A 6920-nucleotide genomic window follows, 5' to 3' on the forward strand; every position below is an offset into this window, starting at 1 on the left:
TGGCTCAATGGTTAGGGCGTCCGTCTACCACGTGGGAGGTCCGCGGTTCAAACCCCGGGCCTCCTTGACACGTGTGGAGCTGGCCCATGCGCAGTGCTGATGCGCGCAAGGAGTGCCGTGCCACGCAGGGGTGTCCCCCACGTAGGGGAGCCCCACGCGCAAGGAGTGCGCCCCGTAAGGAGAGCCGCCCAGCGCGAAAGAAAGTGCAGCCTGCCCAGGAATGGAGCCGCCCACACAGAGAGCTGACACAGCAAGACGACAAAAAGAAACACAGATTCCCGTGCCACTGACAACAACAGAAGCGAACAAAGAAGACGCAGCAAATAGACACAGAGAACAGACAACCAAGGTGGGGGGGGGGGCGGAGAGAAATAAATAAATCTTAAAAAAAAAAAGAATGCATGAAGCACTGAGTGGATCCATCAACAAGCAAATACACTCGCACGCTCGTTGTAAGTCGCGGCATCGAGCCTCCAGAGACGGACGTTGCGGCTCACCTTTGAGAACGTGCCCCACGGCCTGTCTCAGACCGCAGGGGTCCGGGTGCCGCAGGGACAACTGCGGGGCCATCCCCACCGCGGAGCTTCCCGTGGGCCGCGCTGAGTGGTCCCTGATGAAGCTCTGCAGCCCACCGCCTCCTCCCCAGTCCTGCCTCCTCATCTACGAGGGTGGAGCTGGAGGCCCTTCCCCAACAAGCCCCCCGCACCCCAGCCTCTGTCTCGGGGTACAGCACTGGCCTCCGTCACTCGCCGCCAGGAGGTGCAGCACTGATGGGGACCGCATTTCTAAGCACGCCCCATTTCATCCTGCACAGCTTGGACCCCCCATGCTTCAGCAGTGTCTCTGAAGACCCCCAAGCCCCCTGCCCGTGGCCACGTCTCGCATTTTCCCCATGGCGGAGGGTGACAATTCCCAAGGAGAGGGGGAGGAAGAGAAACCTGCTATAGAATGAGGCATCTGGGCTCCAAAGAGAGGGGGCTGGCCTTTGCGCAGCTCCCGGGGTAACCGATGAAATCTCTGGGGTGGTGGGGGCGTCTGATATTCACGTTGGAGCCCCCAGATCACCCCTGCATCTCCTGGCACTGAGGGCGGGCCCCCCAGGCATTCTTAGGGAGAAAGACCCCTCCCCGTGTTGGAGACTGAGTTCAACCACGTGGGCCTGAACTCACCAGTGCCAATAAAAGCTCTGGACCCCGAAGCTTGGGGGCGCCTCCCCGCCCGCGAACACACACGATGCGCTGGGAGGCTGGCCCCACCTGACCCGCGAGGAGAGGACGCCGCAAGCGCGCGTTTGGGGGTCCACGTCCCCGCCCCGGGCTTCTCCTCTTGTGACTCGTCCTGCTTTGTAGCCTTTTGCCACCATAGAACCGTAAGCATGGAGTGGAGGGCCCTCCTGAGTTCTGTGAGTCTTTCTAGTGAACAGGGCGGGTGGCAGGGCAGAGGGGACCCCGAATTTATAGCCAATTGGCCAAAAATAAGGGTGCCCCTGGGAACGCTGGGACCTGCTGCTGGTGGCTGAAGCGGAAACGGCCTCGAGTCAGACGGCCCTGCCCCGGTGGAGCCTGCCCCACGCCGGGCGGGCAGAGGCAGGGTCTCAGGCACCTCCCGGGGCACGCGCTGCTCTCGGGGGGCGTGCAGAAGAGGATGCCTGCCCTTCTCCCGCGTAAGAGCCCCCCACCAAGGTAACGGAGGACGCGCGCACACACACACGCTTGCTTAAGCAAGGACAACGCTCACGGGCCGTGGAGGAGAGGGAAGTGGGTTGGGATATTTTTTTCCTTTTAACGTCAAGAGAGAAAGCTTGTCCTACACCCTGCAGGATCCACACCCTTTCTACCTGGAGTCCTGCAGGCGGGGGCTGCCCTCCCTGGACGCATCCCCCAGGGCTGCGAGGGTGCACCCCCCCCGGGGGCACAGAGCTGCCCCCACTGGTCAGAAGAGCCCCCCGGTCCCAGCCCTGACCTTGGGTAGGGACCACACAGATGCGCCCTCCCCCGGGGCTGCCCCCCGGAACGTTTCCGTCCCTTCTGCCCGCAGGTTTCATGGGACCCCAGCACCGTCGCCACTTGGAATGTCACCCGGAGGGGCGATGTGGGAAGCCCCTGGCTGCCCCAGGAGCGGCCTCCACAGAGGGCCACGGGCAGCCCGGGCCCAGGCAGGAAGCGCGGGGATCCAGGGCCTCGGCTCCCGCTGCTCCCCCAGCCTCCGCCCGGGCCCCCCCTGGGCAGAACCCCGAAGCGGGGAAGGCCGTCCACCCTGCACAGCCTCCTAGGACAGAGCAGGGCGGGGAAGGGTGGCGAGAGGGCCCGGGGGACAGACGACCATCAGGCCCTCACCCCCACCTCCTCTCTTGGACCGGCTGGCTCTGGAAGCCCGGAGCCGTGTCGTGCAGCCTGTCCCCCACGGTCATGCCGCGGCCTCCGGGGCGGGGAGAGCAGCCTCCACCCTGCAGGCCACGGCGTCCTGGTGGAGAGAAGAGGCACTGCGGGATCTGCTGCCCGGCCGGAGCGCCTTCCCAGGAGGGGCGCCCGCCACTCCCGCCACAAGCCACAGGCCAGCGGTGGTCTCAGGGCCCGCCCGCCCACAAGGGGCCTGGAGGAGCAATCCCACCGCGGGTGCGCAAGGCCGCGAGCCGGCAATATGCGGCGAGCAGCACTAAGGACTTGCCTTCGATGGCGCCTCCAGCACACAGCAGAGCACCTAGGTCGTGTTTGTTGATTGACTAAATGAACGTCACAGCAGCACCGCTGTCCTGCCGGCAGCAGAGAACAGGGGGGCGAGAGTACAGCCCTCCAGACCCCTTCCCACTGAAGTAGACTCCAGGTAGAAAAGGTATGACTGTTACAAGAAAACGCAGAAGTGTCCAGGGTTTACTTATTCACTTGACATGCACACATTGGGCACCAGCGGGGTTCCAGGTCCCCATCTGTCCCAGTGCCTGGGCCGAAAGGGCTCCGCGTCCCTCGGGGGTCTTGTTGGCACAGCAACAGAAACCGACTCTGGCTAGTTAAGCAATAGAGGAGTTTGGTAAAAGGAAGGCAGGCGATGCCCAGAACGGTGTGTGCCCAGTGGGGCCGAGAGGAAAGACTGGAGGCCGCAGGGGCAGGGGCCCTGGGCGGGGACATGTGGGGTCTGCCACCCCCCCTGGGCAGTGCCAGTCTCCCCCGGCACGGGCCAGCCACGGACCCGTGTCCTCTGCTGCAGCCTCCCCCTCCCCCGGCTCTTCCTCCCTCGCCTGACACCCCCCCGTCCCCTCCCCCACCTCATTACATGACTGTCCCCTCTCCCCAGGTCCCTAGAGCACTCACCCGGTCTCCGCGGCTCCCAGACCCTCCCCGGCCCGCCTGTCTGGGGCCACCTTTCCCAGTTGGCTGAGCCAAGCCCTCAGTGCGAAACCTGAAGAAAGGGGGGCGTCCCCACCCCAGCAGCGGGGCTGAAGATGGACAGGGCTGGGCGGGCAGGGAGGCCAAGGAGCTGCCTCTGCCAGCGGCCTGGCCAGTGGCCCGGGTTAGGGGCCTGGTGCCAGCTTCCCAATTGTTGGCCTTGCTCTGCCTGTGAAATGGGGAGAGAGCCCACCCCAGAGGGTCGTTGTGAGCATCAGAAAAGACAGTACAGGGAAGCGGATGTGGTTCAACCGATAGAGCGTCTGCCTACCAAATAGGAGGTCCAGGGTTCAAACCCCAGGCCTCCTGACCCGTGTGGAGCTGGCCCATGCACAGTGCTGATGTGCGCAAGGAGTGCCGTGCCATGCAGGGGTGTCCCCCGCGTAGGGGAGCCCCACGTGCAAGGAGTGCGCCCATAAGGAGAGCCACCCCACAAGGAGAGCCACTCTGCACCAAAAAAAGTGCAGCCCAGGAATGGTGCCGCACACACACAGAGATGACACAGCAAGATGACGCAACAAAAAGAGACAAAGATTCCTGGTGCCACTGACAAGAATCCAAGCGGACAAAGAAGAAGACCCAGTGAATAGACACAGAGGCAGCGGACTTGGCCCAGTGGTTAGGGCGTCCATCTACCACATGGGAGGTCCGCGGTTCAAACCCCAGGCCTCCTTGACCCGTGTGGAGCTGGCCCATGCGCAGTGCTGATGCGCGCAAGGAGTGCCCTGCCATGCAGGGGTGTCCCCCGCATAGGGGAGCCCCACGCGCAAGGAGTGCGCCCCGTAAGGAGAGCCGCCCAGCGCGAAAGAAAGTGTAACCTGCCCAGGAATGGTGCTGCACAGACGGAGAACTGACACAACAAGATGACGCAACAAAAAGAAACAGATTCCTGTGCCACTGACAACAACAGAAGCAGACAAAGAAGACGTAGCAAATAAAGAGAAAACAGATAACCGGGGGGTTGGGAGGGGAGGGGAGAGAAATAAATAAATAAATCTTTTTTAAAAAATAGATACAGAGAGCAGACAATGGGGGTGGGGGAAGGGGAGAGAAATAAATTTTAAAAATAAATATTAAAAAAAAAAAGATAGTACCTAAAAAGCGTGTGGACCAGCGCTTGGCACACTGCAATGCTATCTACTTGTTTGCGCGTCCTTTTGGAGCGACGGCTCTTGAAAAGTGTATCTTGGGCAGCAGCTCTCGGGCTCTACGTTCCCCAGAATGCTTCACAATCTTAAAATCACAGAGGACCCCAAAGAGCTTACATTTAGGTGGGTGCACTTACCAATATTTAACATATTTGAAATTGGAGCCAAGGAATTTTGAAAGCATCTGTTCATTTAAAGACAAAAAACAATAATAAACCCATTCCAAGTTAACATACATGACACCTTTAATTTTTTAAGAAAAATCAACTCTATTTTCTGAAGCAAAGGCACCATGGGCGAGACGTGCGGCACTGGTTTGCACTCTTGGGGATCTCTGCAATATCCAGGAAGACAGCTAGACCCTCACGCCCGCCGCTGCGCTCAGCCTGCGGCTGGACGACGAGCCGCCAGGAAGCGCCACTGAACACTTGGGAGAGAGCGAGAGTTTTTTTGGTTTGTTCTGTTTTAATGGCAAATAAAGTCTTAGCATCTTTGTGGAAATGGTCTGAGAGCGCCCTCTGGCCACACTTTGAGAATCGCTGGCCAAGGGCCTGGCACACCGAGGAGAGGAAGGGAATGGAGAGAAGCAGGCGCAGCTCCCCGTCCTGCTCAAAGAAATAGCGGGAGGGGCAACCAGACCAGACTTGCTCTCTCGACCCAAACTCCCTCCAGTCCTTTTAAGTTAAAATAACTAATACACAAATCATCGTAAATTGTAATGCAATGGTCCTTTTAAATCTCACTCCTCTCAGGCACTGCCACTGCCCAGGTTGACGCTGACCCCCGTCTCAGCTCCAGCTCATTCAGCTCTAACAGCCGAGTGCTACGGCGGCCGCCCCATCACACAGGTGGGGAAACTGAGGCTCAGAGAATGAAGCGGCCTTTCCCAGGTGGCACGGCCGCCGGCTGCCATCCTGAAATTCAGCCCACCGCCTTTCTGCCTCAGGAGCTCTGGGCCCTACCCCCAAGGCTCTAACGTCTCCCACCTCTACCCGCAGCTGAGCCAAGGGTCTGGGTCTGCTTCGGGGTCTTCCGGAGGTGCTGATTGAACAGGGCTGGAGAAGGGCCCAGGCACCCATTTTTGCAAATGAGTCAGGTGGTTCTACGAGTCGGCAGGCTGGAAAACGACTGGGCAAGGTGGTCCCAGGGCAGCAGCCCCCCTGGGAGCTAAAGGGGATGCAGAATCCCCCATGCCGAGCCAGGCACAACTGGACGCCGCCTCTGGCCTCCACTTGACCCTGGAGCCCACACCCCTCTAAACTCGATGACTGAGCAGCGCCAAATGAACGGCCCTAAGATTTCTGAAACCTCCACGGGGGAGGACCACAGGAGCCTATAAATAAAGAACCTAGAAGTGCAACAATTGGAATAGCTCTGTTTTACGTGGAGGTGGAGACTCCTTAGGGACAGTTCTTGGGTTTGGGAGGCACAGTAAGGCGCCTTCTAGTAGTGAAATGTAAAGCAGAAACCTTCTCTAGAGTCTAGAAAGAGTTGCTTCTGGGGCCCCAAGTTGCTTTGGAAGAAACTGAGGGGAGAGGAGGAGGAGAGGGTGCCACCCCTCTCCTGCCGAACCTGGGATTGCGTTCGCCCCCTCTGGGACAGAGTGGTGATGGTCCAGATCTCAGAAGCCATCTTCACGGGCAGCTGGGCGAGAATGTTCACACAAGGTACTGTTTCAGCCTCCTGCCCCCTGTCCACCCGAGGAGGGAATGCCTGGGACCAACACTGGCAGTTGCTGTCTCAACTACATTTCCCTCACCCTCCTCTTTTACTGAGTGTCTATATAGAAACTGAAAATGCCAAGTGCTCACTTCTGGCCTCCCTTGCAACAAAGGAGGCCATGTGGTCCAGTTCTGGCCAGAAGTATGCAGGGGCAAAGGGAGGATTCTGGGAATGATTTCCTCTTTGGTTAGCTGGGAGACTCATGAAAGTGCTATATTCCCAGAACATCGTCTTTCCTACATTTTGAGAATGCCAAGTGAAGACGTGATGCATGGTGCTGTGGCAGCCATCTTGTGATCATGAGGTGTTGACTTGAGATGGCAGAACAGAAGACCGGAAAGAGTCTGAGTCCATGTTAACACTATTCATTGAGAATGAATCAACTGGGAGATCACCCACACCACAACTTTTGTTGTATGAGATATATTACACACACAAAAAAAAAAATCCCTGTGGTTTAGTCTACTTTTTGTCCTCTTACTTGGTGCTGAATCTTTCCTGACAGCTATGGAGATATTGGGAGTTTCCCCATGATGGTGTCACAAGGGACCACAGGAGGTATGGTGATGGTGTCACTACCGCAAGCTATTTTATGGACCACAAGGACTTGTGGGAGCTAATGCAGGAAAGGAAGAGCAGGTGGCTGTCACATGGTGATTTGTGAGCC

Source organism: Dasypus novemcinctus, chromosome 23 (assembly GCF_030445035.2).
Source record: "Dasypus novemcinctus isolate mDasNov1 chromosome 23, mDasNov1.1.hap2, whole genome shotgun sequence".
Classification (NCBI taxonomy): Eukaryota; Metazoa; Chordata; class Mammalia; order Cingulata; family Dasypodidae; genus Dasypus; species Dasypus novemcinctus.